Raw genomic sequence first — 19,815 nt, 5'->3', positions numbered from 1 at the left:
GTTGTGCCTAAAGTGAGTTGTTAGAATGCCAGAGGCATCCCTGTGGTGCCTTCCATGGCCACATAGAGGGCTAGTTTTGTACTGCTCTGCCGATACAGGTTTATCAGGGAGCTGGAGTTACAGGAATTTTATCTAGTTGGTATGATTCTTGTCCTCCCTGGTACAGTGCTGGCACAGTTTGTGTTCCTATGTGCTACCAGGCTACCACCAGCTCCACATCCCAAGTTCCAGGTTAAGGAGTCCAGGAAAAAACTTACATGCTTTGTTGGGGGTGCTGGTGGTGCCAGCAGGAGTCAGGAGGTAAGGGGTGCTTGTCTCACTGGCTGAGACACTTTGTTATGAACCTACCCTGTCATACCACCTTTATGAGTTTTTAATCCTGTTGTCCAGTGCGAGCTGTTTCAGAAGGACAGAATGAGGTGTCAGACTGTTGCTGTCGTCTGAATCAGAACAACTTCAGTTGTGTGTGAGTCCAAATGGAAACTGAATTTGAAAAACAAACAAAAAAACAACAAGTAAATACCGACTTAACTCCTTGTCGTGAGCATAGCATGCTCTAAAAATGCATTCAGTTTGTGCTATTTAGGGAAAATCTTCAGTTTCAGTAAATTACATTAGGAAATCTGAACTATGTATGTGTGCAGTAGAGAAAGATTACCTTGATGGATAGGATATATTTCAAGTTGAATTGTTTGAAAAAATATGTACTAACTTAAAAAACTAAGCTTATTGCAGCAAGATTGACTGGGAAGATTCAAAATGCTTAGATATGATCTGTCCTGCTTCTGTCAAACTCGCTGGTGTTTGAGGCTAGATTGTGCTCTGTAAAAAAGGCAGGAAGCCTTACAAAGTTTTCTTCAATGTTCACACTAGATTTGGATGTTGTACTGCTTTGCTTGCAACTTCACTGCGAATGGGATCCATCTGCAGCTAAGGGGAAAAACAGTCCTGCTATTTTAGGTCTTACTACTGCTGTAGCTTAACTGTCTAGTTATTGTCTTTGCTGAAATTTCTTTGAGAATATTCCTGTTGTGCTTTGCTACTCATGCTTTACTAGAAAATCATGGCAATCTGTGATACTGGAGAGGAAGAAGGATGTGGATGTTAATGTCACAGTTGCAGTAGGCAATTATCTTCCTTTGAACCTATACTCTTGCAATGCACTTCAGGAGCACTTTAGTACTTGCTTGGCCTACCTGGCCTTCCTGCTTGTTGTTCTAGACCCTATTAAATGTCATAGACTCTGGAACATCCCAGGTTGTCTTCCGTATACATCCTTGTTCTGCTCATTGGCTTGATGTGGTTTTGCACTGTTTTTCTAGTTTGTGACTCAAATTTCAGCCATGCTTTCTGTTTAGATCCCATGACATCTCTTGACTATTGACTTTGGCTTTGTTTGCAGATGGTATGTGCATTATGGTCAAGCTTGCCCTAACCTTTGTCTTAAGTCCTGGTAGGAATGTTCTCAGTGTTTCATTATAAAGGGATTTCACTGAACTGGCTGATAGAGGTTTTGATGTTGACAAATAGGTGTTACAAAGTTCTGTAATTTCTTTCTATAAATGCCTCTGAAGGTCTTCTACATATTTACATTTGTAGTCCTCAGCAAATTAGAAGGCAAACTAAAGCAGATGTACTCTGTTTGCCTTTTAAAATTATTTTAGTTAATTGACTTAATGATCCTATAATATGTGTTGTGCCTAGTAATAAGAATGCAATTTCTTGCAAGTTGTACCTTTGGTTACATAAACAGTAAAGCCTTTTCTTTCAAAATTTAATTAGCATTGGTTTGTCCAGTACTGCAGACTGCTTAAGAACTAACAGGTCTGAATAAATTGAGGTTTGTTTTACATATGAGTTTTAGAACTTGTTATTTTCTCCCCTATCTATGTTTCCAATATGTTCAATTTAAAAGCTAATAATTTGTTTGTATTTGACTAGTTTTATTTTGTGTGTCTGTTTAAATTACAGCGTGATCAAAACATAATTTCTTCAAATAGGCTTTAGCCATTAGCCTTTAGTTCGCTGTGTCTTAGTTTCACTTGTGATTGGTGTCCAGCACTTAATTTGTTTTCAGGATTGTTGGTTTTCTTCCACTTTTTATTAATTCATCTTGTACACAGGAACTTTTCAGGCTCATTGAATGATAAATATCATAAATTGCAAATAATAATCTTAAGGTCTTCCTGGGCTTCTTTTATAGGTAAAACATTTTTCATGAGGATCCTTACAGGCTTTCCTTCCAGGGAAACCAGGTTTCATGGAGATAAAACAACTTTCATGTAGGAGAATGTCTAGGAGTCTTGTTTAAATCACTGAGTGAAACAACGGTACATTTTATCCATATCCTGAAGGTTGTTGGTTTAGTTCACTTTCTGTCACTTTTTGATCTTGTATAGCACAGCTTAGACAAGTAAATGAGTTTTGAAAACGTTGGCATAGGATCTGTTCCAAAAACTAGTGTACAGAAAAAAAAAAAAAATTTGTAAAATAACGAGAAATACCACCATTCACTTAAGAAAGTTTCTTTTTACTCATTAAATAGTAAAATAAGAGTTAATTTATGGTCTTTTTTTTCTCCCAGCTTTTAAATAGAAGTTCTCACTACCTTGAACTTTCTATGAATTTTCAGTATTAGTGAATTTCATTTTGAAACCTTGTCTTCCAAGACTTAAATCTTGACAGAGAGAAGTTACTGAATGTAGAATATTTCAAAAAGACCTTTTATGAAAGTCTGTTTTCCTACAAATTAGCTACATCAATGCAGCATTAATTTGTTTCATGCTCTCTGAATGGGATAAACACATATCCTGTGATGATTATTCGTCTTTTCTAATGTCAGTCATGAAAAGAATTTGGAAGTTTCTTGTATATGACTGAATTCATAAAAAATGCAAATTTAGGATATTTACCATTTACTATTGGAATTTGTCAAAACATCCTGACAGCATTAGGCAAAATATTGCTATTGAAATTCAACAGCCATTAATATGTTGCTTACTTGAGTATTTGCAACCTTAATTTGTTACAGCTATTGATGACAAAGTAGTTACACAGAATCTGACGTTTCTGCAGTTAGTAGTCAATTTATGTCCAGTTGAGTCTCTTGTGGCCATCTCCTCTTTCTCCAAACTCATTTGGTTTCAAAAAAGACCTGCGTTAGTTTAGAATTGGAAATGTACAGCCAGAGATTAATCTTGAAAATTCTATTTAAAAAAAAATGTCTCCTCATTAATGTGTTTGTACAAGGTTCCTATATTGAATTATTTTTGAGAGGTATATAACAAAACAGAGAGATGATACTCATGCCGAAATACATATCTATACATACCAGTTCTGTGATAGATGAATACTTTTGGCTTTAGAATGGCTCTTTCTCCATCAGGTGGGTGAGGGTGATCAAAATAATATTTAAAAAGGCTTGAATCAAGTGAGAAGTCATTGTCAAGAAATTGCACCTGTGTTTTGCAAAAGACTTCAAAGATCAATGTTCTCTCCACGATTTCACTGAATTTTTTATCTCAGTTGTTCTAAAAAGGCCTCAAGTGTGGTTTAAGCAAGTGGAATTTAGGACATTCTGCAATTCCCTTCCAGCTTGTAGACACCGTAGTCCAGACTTAGGCCTTGTTGGTATGCATCTGGTCATGTGTTTTTTTACTGATTGTTGCTAATTACATCTCTGCTGTAGCTTTTGGAAAAATCATTTTTAGGACTAAATTGATCTGCAGAGTTCTACAATTTGTCTGGCATGTCTAGAATACACAGCTAGGACAAGAAAGGTGAAAACACCCGCTCTATAAAGAACAAAGTATTTTTCACCTTTGAGTATGTGCTCTGGCCTGTACCTGAGATTTGCATCAAAAAGAATATATTATTTGTTAATGATCTTCATTAGAATTTATTCTGGTGTTGGACTTTTTAGTGAAGATTAGTGCAATCTATAGTCAAATAACTTTTTTTTTTTGTGGAAGCGACCACACTTTAAATGGAGAAAGTTTATAGTCAGATTTTAGTTAAGTGTACTAGACTATTAGGGTGAACACTCCTTTTAGATATTTACATCTAAGTAGAGTTTTCCTCTTCACAGGTAGTAGAGGTTTCATGTGATTTGTTTTTTTTGTCTAATCAAGCAATCGAAGTCAGGCAGCCAAGTACTGGATCTCTGGTAGAACATTACCTGGTATGTAATAAAAGGAAAAAAGTTGTTAAAACATACAGTCAGTATCATAGATTTGTCACTGAATTAGGAACCTTTTTTGATAATGCACTTTTATCACTTTGTCTTTCATAGTAAATCTTTCCTTAGAAATAAAAAGTAATTCAAAAATGTTTTACGAATAAACTAACATCATTCAAGTTTTCTATTCAAGCTTTTTTTTTTTTTTTACTTTTTTTTAGCAGCTATATTAATAGACAGACAATGCTCATTTTTTTTTTCCTGTTTGTCCTAAGCAAAGGCAATGGATAGAAATGGTCTACCATTGCTGTATATACCTTATATTACTCTTTCCAGTACCTGCTTCCTTACTACTTTTGAAGTTATATTTTTGTTATTTATTAAATGAAGAGTGGTCAAATTGTGTTCCATTGCACTCACATTCCCTTGTTTTTATTTAACACTTATGATGAGAATCTTCCTTAGCTTTGCCTATTTTCAGCTGTTCAGAGCTGAAAAATAAGTAGTATAAATTAAAGGCAGGCCAGATAGTTTCTTGCCTCCGAAAGCACAATATGTTGCCCATTCTTATTAATGTTTTTAGCTTCTTAGCTATGGATGTCCACCTTTTTTCCTCGTGTATGATTAGTGAGAAGAACACATAAAACTGTATCCCATCCCCATGGCCATGCAAGACACTACCATAAAATTATAAAAGTCTTTTCTTTTTCTTTCAAGTGATCTCTTTACAATTAATGAACTGCAAAAAGAAATTGCACAGTAAAAGGATACTACCTATGCAGCTGGATTTATTATTAGATCTTAAACAGAGGGCCAGTTTATATGCTACTTGGATTGTAAAAATCACTTACTTTCTCCTTTTTTTTTTTTTTTTGTCTACTAGGGCAACAGGAGGAAAAACTCTGAATGCAAGCAAAATTATAGGCTTTACTCTGAGGAAAAAAATCTCATTAAGATTCATATTTATATATTCCATTTTCAGACAATAAATTTAAAGAGGCTAAAGTCTACATCACTATCTGGATTTAATAACAACTTCTGAACTACTATGTAGACAGAAGTTGTTTTCTTTCCCAGAATCAGAACTCTTCCATAGATTTCTTGGAAAAACATCGGTATCTAGATTTGTATGTTAAAATTAATTGTTAAGTTATTTTGCAATCAATTAATTCAAGTTAATTGACAATTGACTGAACCACGAGAAAGCTTTACCACACAGGCAAAGATACCTAACGTATTAATTATTCCATACATTTTTTGCAATTGAAAAAAAGGGTCGTGTTACCACTTTTTATGTTCCTTTTTAAGAACAAATCTTTACTGTTGTGTTCACTGACATTTGTGTGCACTTTATTTTCAGTTGCAGAACTCCTGCTTGCAGTGGAAAAGAAAAATTTCTCATCAATTTACTGAGTGTTGCCCTAAACATTAACAGGTGAAGGAAGTCTGCCTCTTAGAAGAGATTTCAGAATAAGGTGGTTTGACAGCAATAAAAGTTCCCCAAAAAGTGACATCTGCATCTTCATGAAAAGAGTAAGGTCATTTTTTTCTGATTTACAGTTTAGTTCATGGCCCCTAAGGTTCATGTCCAGTACATTAGGCATGCTATAATTGAACTGTTGAGGAACAAATTAAAATGTTAATGAACTGTCTTCCCTTTGGAAGTAAACTCTAGATTTCTTATTACCAGCACTGCCAGTATTCTTGATCTTATTGTCTAATTGACACTTAATGTCTCTCTCTTGGTGTCTCTAATTTTACATAATTAATGTGCAAGTAAAATGAACCTTGTAAATATTTTGTGCTCATATACCACATGCTGAATAATGTAAGCAAGCTGTTATAAATTGCTTATGTTTGCTCCTTGTAGATTCTTGATCTCAGAACTTTGCATTAACATGGAGCTAAGAGGGAGCAGTGTACCAGGCAGCTCACCTTGTTGAGGCATATAATTGAGAAACAATGAAAAAAAATCTAAAGAGCAAAAAGATCATGTACGTTCTTTGGATTTTCCCATACCAGTGCAGTCTAGTGAATAATAGATAGCAGATTTTTCAACTGATACATTTCACTGTTTTACAAACATGTCTCTCTAAAGTGATTGCTTTTAACATCTAAACATCTTGCAGGTGGCTTCTGTGGCATTAGTGAATAAATTTTTTTTTCATCTTTTCTACCAGTCTTCACTCTATAGTGCAGAGTACTAGCTCAAAACTATTGTATTTGATAACTCTGATTAAATAAATAAAGATTATTCTCGCCCTTTTTTTTTTTTTTTTTTTTCTGTTATTGTTTCCTATTTAATCCTGCTCTCCCTGTAAGCTTTAGTGAGTTTAAAGAACTTTCAATAAGACAGATCAGGGTGGCTTAGCCCTCACAGAAAATAGATACTGTAAGAGTGTTGTCTTTTAACAGCTAACATTTTTAATAAGCTGTTTTCCAGCTTATAATGCTTGTAATATACAGTCTGTTTCATGGAAATCAGATAAAGTATTCATTTTTGTCATTGAAGTTAGAAAGGGCTTGCTTATCAGAATTCTGTAACAGTTCTCTTTTTCCATCTCTTCATTTATCACTTGCCACTGAAAATTACATAAAGGTTTATGAAAGGCAGGTCCTGTTTGACCAACCTGATCTCATTCTACGACAAGGTGATCCACCTAGTAGATGAGGAAAGGCTGTGGATGTTGTGTACTTGGACTTCAGAGCGGCCTTTGACACTTTAACCCACAGCATTCTCCTGGAGAAGCTGGCAGCTCACAGCCTGGATGGGTGTACTCTGCAATGGATAAAGAACTGTCTGGATGGCCTGGCCCAAAAAGTTGTGGTGAACGGAGCCAAATCCGGTTGGCGGCCGGTCACTAGTGGTGTTCCCCAGGGCTCGGTATTGGAGCCAGTTCACTTTAATCTCTTTATCAATGATCTGACAAGGGGATTGAGTGCACTCTTCGTAAGTTTGTAGATGACACCAAATTGGGTGGGAGTGTTGATCTGCTGCAGGATAGGATGGCCATACAGAGGGATCTGGACCGGCTGAGGCCAATTGTATGAGGTTCAACAAGGTCAAGTGTCAGATCCTGCACTTGGGTCACAACAACCCCAGGCAGCGCTACAGGTTCAGGGAAGAGTGGCTGGAAAGCTGCCTGGCAGAAAGGGATCTGGGGCTGTTCATCGACAGCCAGCTGAATATGAGCCAGCAGTGTTCCCAGGTGGCCAAAAAGGCCAACAGCATCCTGGCTTGTATCAGGAATAGCATGGCCAGCAGGACTAGAGAAGTGATTGTGCCAGTGTACTCCATGCTGGTGAGGCTGCACATTGAATCCTGTGTTCAGTTTTGGGCCACTCATTATAAGGACATTGAAATACTAGAGTTCATAGGAGGGCGACGAAGCTGGTGAGGGGCCTGGAGCATGAGTCTTGTGAGGAGTGGCTGAGGGAGCTGGGGCTGTTTAGCCTGGAGAAAAGGAGGCTGAGGGGAAACCTTATCGCTGTGTATAACTACCTGAAAGGAGGTTGTAGCATGGAGGGTGTTGGTCTCTTCTCACAAGAAGCAAGTGATAGGACAAGAGGAAACGGCCTCAAGTTGTGCCAGGGGAGGCTGAGATTAGACATTAGGAAAAAATCCTTTGTGGAAAGGGTAGTCATGCATTGGAACAGGCTGCCCAGGAAAGTCACCATCCCTGGAGGTGTTTAAAAGGCATTTAGACAAGGTTCTTAGGTTTAGTGCTGAAGTTAGGTTATCGTTGGACTCAGTGATCCTGAGGGTCTCTTCCAACTGAAACGATTCTATGATTCTATGAATCTAGGTCTGTGCAACAACATGGCAGCTATGATGCCTTATTTTGTTACGTTTTTCCACCCTGATTCAAAAATGATTTTTAAAACAGGGAAAAAAATAAATAAATATGGATTCAACTTAATTGAAAGAAAACTTACGGAGTCCTGACTACGACAAAGTTGTCTGTAAGTGTAAATAAATGGCAGTTTGCTGTTATATTTATTATAAAATTGAGGAAAATTGTTGTCTACCAGATCGGTGATACACAAGTTTTTGCTTATATGTGCGTATTTGTGAGTGAAAATATTTAGTTCCCTTTGCAGTTCATCAAGTATCTCTCTAATGCTAGTGCCTCTGCTGCTGCTGTTAGTTGGTATGTATTAATATGTGTGTATTAAATGTATTTTAAAGCTGCTGGTTTGATCTTATGGTTAACCTGATTGCAGGTTTGCTGTCCAAGCCAAGGAGATCACATTCTTGTGGAATGACAACGTGTTCTTCAGTACTGGCTCCATTTTCCCCTTTTTCCATGCTTCACCTTCCTCTGCTTCATAGTACTATGGAAAGAGAGGTCCCTCCAGTCCCACTGCCCCCATTCTACTGCCAGAGTGAACTGGGACCTCTCTTTTTTTACCCAGACTGGGAAGCCATAACACAGCTCAGTTACTGCAATATTGGTGACAATATTAATTAACATTATGGGGGACAAACACTAGCAGTGATTTTTTTAAAACGGTAATGCAGTGACGAGTTACAAGTGCATTCCCTGCCTTTTTGTACTGTGTTGAATTTCTTCACCATACAATGAGTCAAGGATATAACTAATTTTTTCAGTCACGTAGAGATTTTTGTTGACCTGTGTGTAACAGAAGGTAGAAAAAGTGTTAAGCAACATTATGGATTATTTTGTTATTAAGAACAGGAAAAGAAATAAATATATTAAATCAAATTCCTCCCTGCACCCCCCTGCCTTCTCCCTGCTCAAATTCCCTTGACTACAAAAAGCAGTGGCTGTTTGTGAAACACTTTAAAAGAAATTTTGGTTTACGGAAATTTGGTCTCAGTTCTCCATGACTGTTCAATTCTGTCTTAAAGTGTTATAGAATTATTATTGATCAGTTAGTAGTTAAACACAGAATTATTTGAATATTTTATTAGTTATAATTATTTAAAATTTAATGAAACAAATATTTAAGTAATTTGCTGAAATGTGCATTTTCGAGGTGTTTTCTTCAAATGGGTAAATCAGCACAGATCACACCTTAAAGCTAAATTAAAGACCAATATTATTATTGTTTACCAAAATGAAGTCAGGTCTTTGTTATAGATATATAAGTGTTAAATAATTTCATGTTCACCAAAAAGAAACTTTGTATTTTAAATTACAGAAAATTACACTAGCATCGTATAAAAAACAGTTCAAGAGAAAAATGAAATGGAATTCCGGGATAAACCTTTTTTACTTCATCCCAGCAACGTAATTTGAAGACCTGGTGATAATATATTTTAAGCTGAAAATTTGATACTTTTTTTTTTTTTTTAATTGTATTATAGTTGCTCTAGGGCACATTCATCTCTTCTGATGCCTTACAGTGGCCTAATATGAGTAAAGTCTGAATAAGAATCTAGATCAGAAACAACACTTCAGCTGGGAAAAGAATAATTTCTTACCCTTTGGAAGGCATTATGGTGAAGGACTGAGGCTGCTTTTTTGATGAAGATTTTCTGCTTTGCCTGCAACTTCCTAGCCTTAAAAGAGGATTTATGTAAAATTATGAAAAGCTGTTTCCACTGGATGTAGTTGCTACCAAGAATCAATTTATTTTATGGTGACAGGTTATTTTAAAATTAATTTTCTCAACTTTGCGCTGCAGAGGTAGAGTTCAGGATGATTGAGTCACTTGGAAATTTAGGCTTTTAAACAGTTCCTTTCTTTCATACTGAATGTCCTGGTTTTAACTCCAGATAACAAAGATTTTGTAGGCTTGGAACATGAGCAATCTACTCCTGTGGAACAGAAGATAATTTTATTTCCTAGGTTTCTCTGCTGCGGTATAAACACTAACAAATGTAGATAAGTGGAAGTTGCCTGCTGCTAAAAGGAGCAATGTAGAGTTTATCCATTTTCCACAATGAATCTGGACAATAAACAGAGTTAATACTTTTTCTGTGTTGGTTGGTTGGTTGGTTGGTTTTTTGTTTTTGTTTTTAAATTTTTCTTTAATACTGCACCACTATTTTAAGTAAATACCTTTACACAGAATCACGGGATGTTAGGGATTGGAAGGGACCTCGAAAGATCTTCTAGTCCAATCCCCCCACCAGAGCAGGAACACCCAGATGAGGTTACACAGGAAGGTGTCCAGGTGAGTTTTGAATGTCTCCAGAGAAGGAGACCAACTACTGAATTTCTCTGTCACAAAAAGGGTTAATGAAAGAGATTATTCTGTCAGGTTTTGAACTGAAGGGGATTAAGCTGTTACAAAACCAAGTAAAATTGTTCTCCTCCCTTCCCAGTTGACCAATTCAGTAAGTATAGTAAGTATAAAAATAGTGTAATACTCTATAATATTAAAATTGATAGCACAGGTGTTTCAAATATTTTAGAAAAAAATATGCCTATACTTATTCTTTTATATTAACAGCATATTGCTTCACACGTAATCTGATCATTCCACATACATTGGCAAATATTCCTTAAGTGCAGAGAAGGTCTGTAAACCTCTAAAAATAGTGGTGCATAAAATATTTTCAGATAATTATAGTGCAAATGCTTGCAGATTTCCAGTTACAGGTTGCAATGTGCATTGAGGCTATGGTCATATTTTATGTATCACAGGCATAACATTTGTATCTTGCTAAGTCTTACGTGCAAAGAGGTTTTAATTTAATTTTACTTTATAAGTAATGAACAAAGGTGAGATAATTATGTCCTACTATGATTAGGTGTACTGGTAAGGGTGACTCATCAATCCTAACTCATCCCTGTAGCAAATAGCGTCATGGATAATTTCACAGTCAAAGAAGAACATTTCACAATGTTCAGTCTTTCAGCACACTTCCATTTTAATATTACTTTCAATACAAATTTAAAAGGAGGCTTTTTTTGGCAAATGAACAGTTTTGCCTTATTAATGTTGAGTGGGAGAGGAAAAGCAGCTATTGACAAGTGAAGATATGTATCCCACCATATGGATTCTAATGCTTTAATTATATTGTTCTTTTTCTTTTTATGGCAACTTTTAGTGATAATAATTCTTCAACTAATTAAAGACCAGATGCTACTCAGCAAGCTAGACACCCAATTAGGAATCCAGAACCTAGTAAACAACCTTTACTGCCAGCCTTGTAGTTGAATCACCTCCTGTCACTGACATGGAAGTCTTTTTGTAGTTGTTGTTTTATAAATGCACGTTTTGGTCATATTGACTGGCTCTGCTGAATGCTCTTCCTTGAGACTAGTACAAGAACCTGACATCATGTTCACTGTTTTTTTCAGGGTAGTCTGCAATACCTTGTGAGTTTCTATATATATTTCTTAAAGTTTACTGGCAATCAAAAGACTTTTTTTTTTTTTAGGAAAAGTTCTACTGAGCAGAAAAACAGATAAATTTCCTGCATGCCGAAAGCACTTTGCCCACAGCAACTTCCTGCTACTGAATGATATTTAGAGAAAATATGCTGTTATTTCAGATTGAAGTTCACTTTTTCCATGCCGTGTACAGTCCTATATTTGGTCTGGCTGAGATAATGGAATCATAGAATAGTTTGGGTTGGAAGGGACCCTTAAAGGTCCAGCCTGTGAGACAGAGTTAATTTTTCACATAGTAGCCCTCATAGTGCTGCGCTTTGTATCAGTAGCTGGAAAGGTGGTGATAACACATGCATGTATTTTGGCCACTGCTGAGTATCGGGGCTGTGTCTCCAACATGCCCCCCTACCCTCACCAGCATGCTGGGAGTGGACAAGATCTTGGTAGGCAACATAGCAAGGACAGCTGACAAAAGGGGTATTCCATACCATATGAAGTCTGTCTAGCAAAAAAGCTAAGGGAAAGGAGGGATGGCATTTGCTATTATGTTTGTCTCATGGAGCAACTGCTACAGATACTGAAGCCCTACTACTCAGAAAGTAGCTGGACATCACCTGCTGATGGGAAGTAGAGAATCCTTTGGTTTCCTTTGATTCTGTGTTCAGCTTTTGGTTTATTGAACTACCTTTATCTTGACCCAGGAGTTTTTCTCAATCTTATTTCTCTCACCTGTCCTGCTGAGGAGGGAAGTGATAGAGCGGCTTGTTGGGCACCTGGTGTCTGGCCAGGGTCAACACACCATTAGTCCATATGAATGCAGCCCATGTTTATTCTGCCTAGTGTTGTAGAGTAAATATTTAATCAATCCATATATGTATTGTCTGGACTTTCTGCAGAACCCTTTATGACCAGCAGCCATGAAAACATAATCTGTGTAACATGTCCTGTTTTTCTTCTCCTCAGTCACTCTGAAATATACATTTAGATATTAATTTACTGGCAGATACAATAGGGAAAAGGAAGGAAATTTGCAGGTGTCACTTAGGTTAACCAAAGTTAGGAAAAGCTGAGTGTAAGTTCAGGTGCACAGTTTTGCATAAATGTAAGGTGATTCATATTGAAGGAATAGTCTGAACATTTCATATGTAATGCAGCACAGCACCTTCTAGGCCTCTCAGGAAACAGATTTGGTACTGTAATGAGAATAATAAGTTTCTATTTAATATACAACCTTTCTCCAAAAGACAAAAATGTTAGTATGTTTCAAAATAAAAAAGGAAGTAGCTACGAAATGAAGTTAACAGATTTTCCATGGAGCTAGTGCTTGCTTAACTAATACTGAGGAAAAAAAAACATCATTAAGAAACTTAAGGAAAGAGTACAGGCAGTTTACAAGCATGAAACAGACACTGAGAAGTCTTGGGCTATCTAGGTTAAAAAGAGGGGGAAGGAAAGTGTTCATAAAGGAACAACATGAGAATTTCCATAGATTAGATATATGAAGATTTACATTTCACAGTTTTAGTGATGAGAAATTAGTCATGTTTTCACAGCAGACTGGCAGCTGCAGATGTTAGAGAAAATTTCCCATACAAATGATAGCCAGCCCCTGTGGCAGCCACTTCTTTTTTGTCTTTGTTCTGACTTTGCAGGTCTGTCAGCACAGAAGAAAGGCGGGATTCATTCTCATGGAATGAAAAGTAGATTTTTTTCAATGGAAATACAACACATTAAGCCTTGAAATTATTTAAAAAAGATATTGTACCTAGTTCTTAACAACATGAGAGTTCTGCCAAAAGGAATGGCTCAGATGAAGATTTTAGGAGGAATAGATGCTTTTATGAACTGTGAAAACATCCATTTGTTTTCAAAAGAGAGAGAGAATTGAGTCACTTTGGAGAACAATATAGATACTGTTGTATGTTTTTTTCTGGAAATTGTAGATTCTAGTTGCTGGATTAAGAAATGTCACAAAGTCGCAGGGCCAGTGATGAAAATCATAGTTACGAGTGTGAGATCAGGCAAGTTTCCCAGGCTCAGATTTCCAGCTAAAAGCCCTTCATGCCACCGATTATCACCCTCCTACACCACACTCTATATCCTTTCCTTCCTCCTAAGTTTGCTCAAGATGATACAAGATCATATGTTGTATTATTTCCTCCCTTCTCTTGCCATGTCTGAATGGTTAATTTTTCACTGCTCTACCAACCTCTTCATTGTGCTCAAGGTGACAGAATTGCAAGCAGAATAATTCCATTCGTGCCTCTCAGAAGCCACCTGTCATCAAGGCATCTCTTTTGCTATGTATGAGAACTAGGTTATCAACATCCTGCAACAAACAGTTCCTGATTCCTTACACTGACTTGAACCAGTAGGTATTTTAACCTATGTCTCTGCTGAAAGCCCAGGCTTTTATAACGCTGCTGAGTTTTCTTGGAACCTTGCTCATACAACAGAGTGAAGAAAAAATAGAAAACAACCCCCCCAAAAAACTGTGGTAGAAAACTGGTATTGGGAGTATAGTTTTCCCTTTGTGCTTTAAATTGTTTCCATGAATCTGGGATATGAACAATGGAGCATTATCCCCAGGATTACATCAACTTCCTGAAGTTGTTCTTAAATGAACTACTAGTTGGAAGATGTTTCTCATAGTTAGGGTTAGATTAAAACTGAAATCAAGGTATATTTGTCAGAGCAGGGTTTGAGGCTTCTCAAAGGCTTTTTGGCAGCTTTCTTTTCTGAATTACTTTTGCAAATGACATTGTTTTAAATAAAAGTATTCTGAGGTTTTGTGAGACATTCATAGCATTACTGGTACTGAGTGATGTGAATGCTAATCAGCTGTTTTACAAAGTTAAATAACTGGCCATTTCCCAATATTATTTTTCAAAGAATTGATGAGCTTAGTGTACTTTATGGATGTTCTGCCAGTAACATTTAATTTTGTTCCTTGTCTTTTCCTTCCTTTTCCTTCTGGTAAGCCAAATGAAAACAAGTTTAAAACTGTATCCAGGTTGTTTGCTTTCACTTTGAATAGATGGTAAAAAGAACTTTCAAGCATTAGATATTTAAATGTGTTGTTGATGTATTTGATTACTAATAATGTTGATTTGTCTTTTATTTTTCTTGTCTATCCAAAATGACCACTTAAGACTGAAAATGTGCATTTGTTTGCCTGTGACAGCCAGTGTTTAATTTTGGTTTTTTATCTATGGGTAGTCTTTCTACTTAGGTGTAGAATTTATTTTTGTTATTAGTTACATTGTGGCTTTACCCAGAAATGTCAGTCTGAGTGTTCTAGAATATGTGCAAATACATAGCATGGGGGTGATAGTGGTGGTGGAAAAATCAGCAGTAATGTATATTGAAAGGTAAATTCAGCATTACAGAGATGCTAAAATTGCTCTCTAATATGATAGAGGGAAAACTAGTCAAGTCAAATGCATTCACTTTATTGGTATTAAGACAGTTAACTCCAATTTATTTTTAAATACCTCTGACATGGGAATGTAGAACTGAGAGGGGTCTCCTGCATCATTGTGTCCAGCCTCCTACAATTACTGTTAAAACTTAAAAAATTCCAAACCAAAGCACCTCTCTTTCCTCCTCTTGCACTCACACTGGAGATCACACACTGGCCACACCAAATGGTAAACCAAAGACTAGTGCTGCTTATCCAAAAGTAGCAATTTAATGGGCACAGGGAAGAGAAGGAAAATGGAATTTGTTACCAATTGATCACATGTTGAGGTGACTGGAAGGTATAACATACCATGTGTGGCGAAGAGAGATTTAAAACCCTTTTTTTTTTTTCCGAGACAGAGGAAAAAGTTTTTCGAGACTAAAATTTTAAATGACCAAGAAATGTCAGTAATGACCTACAGATCTTAAAAAAAAAATGTGTAGTGCCATGCATCTTGACCTGCCTTTATCTATAGGTGATCTCCAGTCCTTCATAAGAAGTTTTTCTCCTGCTGCAAATCAAGAAAAGGAGGGAATCTTTTCCGCAATGCAGGCAGTTATTTTTTCACATTACACAGAAAGGAGGTTCATCCTTGTGCTGCAAAAACAAATGAGACAGCACAACTTTCTTTGGCTGATTTCAGCCTTTTTCCATCCTTTCAAGTATACATGTACAGGGATTGACATCTTTATGCAGATTAATGTGGAAACGGAGGTTTGTGGTCAAACTGCAATTACAGCTTGCACAGGTTTGGTTTTATTTTCCTAAATCTGATAGAAATCATTATACAAATTATAGAAACTGTAATTCATTTGTGGAATAGAAAAAAAAAAAAAACATACAGAACAGTTTTTGTTCAGAGATTCGCCTTAATTTCTTGTTCAATGTCTTTTTCGACTATTTATGTAGGTGGCAACTAGGATTGCTATAATTTTCTCTGTCTCTCTTTTTTTTTTTTCTGTCTATAAGCAGACAGAAGGGCCTGGTTGTCCAGGCTGGGAATGAAGAGGCTACAGTTTTATTTGGAGTCCCAAATGCTTATGATTTGTCATCATTATTTGTATTGCTTTGTTCTTTTGAGACAGATCTTGATGAATACACAAGTACTTTTATTCATTATTGCTCTGGAAGAGAGCAGAGATTACCAGCCTGCAACAGGTAAGGAAGTGAGCCTGTGTAAGATACTGGAAATAGGTTATTATTAGTGCTCAATTTTTCTTGTAGGTAGCAGGATGCAAGATAGGCTTTAGACTCTCAGAGAGGACGTTTGAAAATATCAGTTATTTAGACCTAATACCGACTTCTTCTTCTTCTTGACTTAGTGAACGCTTCACTAAGAAATGCCTCCTTAGGAACTCTTCTTGAAGGGCGTCTTAACCTAAACTGCAGTTTGGGTTTAACAGCTCTGGGCTGATAAGTTTTCCACCAGAACTCTCAAAGTGTTTGCAAAATGTACAATATTGTTCCTTTGCTCAAGTGCAACTATTGTTATTTTTTCCAAGACTAAAATATCTTCACATATCTTAGACATCTTAGTTAGGATGATGTAATTTTCATTCTTACTGTATTTCAATGGGAACAAAGCTAAGTCAGCAGTCAGCACTTTGCAGTGCATCTCCCAGAATCAGGATAACCTGCAAATGAATAAAGGTAGAAGAACAGAGAACAAAAATCATAATTTATAGCTAGGAATTCAAGGATGATCCTTGAATATCTTTATTGCTTATATATTGTCACATTATTTTTTGTCATTTATGTTATTTTTTCATGGGATAAAAGAATAATTGATTTTCTTATGTAAACAGTGACCTAATCTATTAATCTTTGATTTTCTAATAATAAAACGTAATGCTTTCATTTCAATTTCAAAGAAAATTTTCTACTTCACTTTTTTAAAGGAAGTAACAACAACAAAACCTCTAAAGAATGTTATGTCATTAGAAAAATAAAAGAAGCATGGTCTGCCAAAAGAATTGTTTTCCTTTTGCAATGTCTGGTTCAGAAAAAATAAAGGGAAAAAAGTTCTAACTTAAGGATTGGTGGAAGGTCAACATTTGTGTTTAATAAGAATATTTTACAAAGTATTCTTTCATTATGAGATATAAACTCTGTATATTTCAATATAAAGACAGAATAAAGGCATAAAAGGAGCTATGGATTCCTAGAATTTTCAAAGGTGTAATGCATTCATGATTCTTCTTCCATATACCACTGGTATTAGAAGTTCATATGTGACGTAAAGCAAATAAAGCACTCAAGCATACTACTAAAAAAAAAAAATAATTCTTCTGCTTTGACGTGTGTTAAGTCAGGAGAAATTATCCCTTTTTAAGTTATTGTTCCTTTAACACATGTGAGTGACAAGCATTGAGTACAACTGTTCAGCTGACAATAGAGTTTTGTCACTGTGGTGACAAATGAAAACGGATTGGATTAATTTAGTTATAAAGAGATTTACATTTCTCTGCTTCTGACTTGTCTTTACAAGACTGATGAATTAGAAGTGATAGGTCCTTCTGAAGCCACCATTGTAGTATGAGGTAGAACAATTCCACCCACTGAAATATGTATCATATATCTGGCAGGTAAACCCAGAGAAAGTTCCTTCTGTTATTAACTAAACTCCCAGGAGAGAATAGAGTTTGTATGATGTATGGCCTTATTATGTTGCTGGGGCACAGGAACTCTGCTATGCTGTTGAGTACAATACCTTCGCTATTTTTTTTCCTGACATGCTTTGGCACAGTTAGGGGTGGAAGGGTTGATGTTGCTATCAGTACAAGATTCAACAAGTTTCCATGATTTTAGAATTATATAGAGGGATATAATTTGAGCTTTTTACAAAGTACAATAAACAATGGCAAAGTTATTCACTTTTCTTAACTCTTCCTTTTCATCTAATATGCATTGACTAGTTTATAGTCTGAATTTTATGTAGTACCAAATGCAAAATTAATTGGTACACAAGCTTAGTGGTAACCTGAAAGTCTGACGGATCATTTCCTGAACACTCAGATAACTCTGAAAGATCAACATAACAACCAAAAAGTGAATTATAGAACACAGGATCTGAAGAGAAAGAATGAAGTAATTCAGAAGCATAAAGTTGTCACTGAAACAAAATGACAAAAAAGGCTTTGTGAAAGTAAAACTAGCAGTTTTCAAATATACTGATAACTGTGAAATATATAGTTGTGCTTTCCAAAGATGGTCAGATGTGACAGAGCAAGTTAATGAAAAACAGCAATTTTCACCTAGTGGCTTTACTCTCTGAGGCAAATTGTAGCTGCAGAAACTCACACTCTTATCAGATATTAAGACAGTATACCAGTATAAAAAATAGCTTGCTATATTAAAAAGAAGTTCAGAGATTTAAGAAATGATACTTTTCACTGTTGTTAAAAAAAAAAAAAAAAGGCAAAACAAAAACCGCACAAACCACATAACCACAAAGGTCAATACAACTGATGCCAGTTTCAAGTTCTCTGTCATGTTTACACTTCTATCTATAGTGTTTTTCTTAAACAGCAGCATTTTTATCTCTTATTGCAATGCAGTTGGTCTTTCAACAATATACAATAATTGCACAGCTGCTTCCCCAAATTATTGTTCTTGGTAAAAATATGCAAGTATCACAGCCTTGATTGTGTACGTGCTGTGGTGCTGACTGACAGCTGCAAAAGTCTAGCATGCAGTAAATACCTCCAGAGGGCTCCCGAGGTGTTTCAAGAGTTATGACCCTATTACTTTTCCTTAAAAGGTTATTTTTCTCTTACAGTGTTTTTCTTCTGAGTTTCTTATTTCCCTTCCTTATTTTTTTTATTATTGAGTGCCACCATTTTTATCTCTCATTAAATATTTCCATGCCCATTTATGTATTTTGCATTAAAATTTCCTCCTGTTTTTTTTTTTTTTCTTCCTTCCTTTTCGACTCTTTTGAATATACATCTGAACTTCAGTCTCTACTGTCATTGTCATAAAAGCAAAACCTGAGGTTTGTTTGCTGCTGTGTAAAGAACAGCAATAGTGTCCTGCTCTGGAACAGAGTTTAACCTGTGAATACAAGGTCTCCTTTGAGCCCAAACCATCAGCATCAAGAGAGGCATTATTTCACACGTAACCCCATCTTTTGTACATCTTGTTCTTTGCTGTCTGGTTTAGTTTATGTTTTCCAGTGGGTTAAATTATAAACCTTATTGCCTTATTGGGTGTATTTCCTCAGATATTCAAAAGCATAGCTTTTGAGCCCTGTCTTGCTCTTTTCCAACAGTCTCTCTGTTGTCAGTGTGTAGTGGGAATTGGTACTTCAGACTGAAACTTCAAAGGAACTGATGCCTGTTCTGGCATGCAAGGAAAGGGTAAGTCCTAGTGACTTGATGCAAGCTAGGAATATTTTGTTTACCTGTGAGGTGTAAGACTACGCCACTTTGCATGTGTGTAGTAACCAACATTGTATCAACCACGTAGGCAGAACACTATACTGAGAAAATATAGGTGTTGTCTGTGTTCATTTCAAGAAACAGTTAAATAAAAAGCATAGTTTACTTTGTCCAGAACTGCCAGTTTTCAGAGTTGAAAGGCAAGTGAAGTCTGAATGTGGTCCTTTGGGATGAAGTTTATGCATTGACCTAACCAGGGACTTGATTTTGACTTCTACCTTAAATGTGTCCAGGAAGAGTAAAGTGAAGAATAGAAAAGTAGTTTCAGTCTAATCTGTGCCACCAGGAAGCATACTATATGATCTGCAGCTGGAATAAACCACAAATAGAAAGTATGAAAGGACTAATCAGTAGCTTCAGCTAATGAATGCAGAGTGTTATAGCAGCACGGTATGATGATATAATTTACATGAATGTATGGCATGA

This window comes from Columba livia, chromosome 4 (assembly GCF_036013475.1).
Source record: "Columba livia isolate bColLiv1 breed racing homer chromosome 4, bColLiv1.pat.W.v2, whole genome shotgun sequence".
In the NCBI taxonomy this organism is placed as follows: domain Eukaryota; kingdom Metazoa; phylum Chordata; class Aves; order Columbiformes; family Columbidae; genus Columba; species Columba livia.
This window is presented reverse-complemented; position numbering follows the sequence as displayed.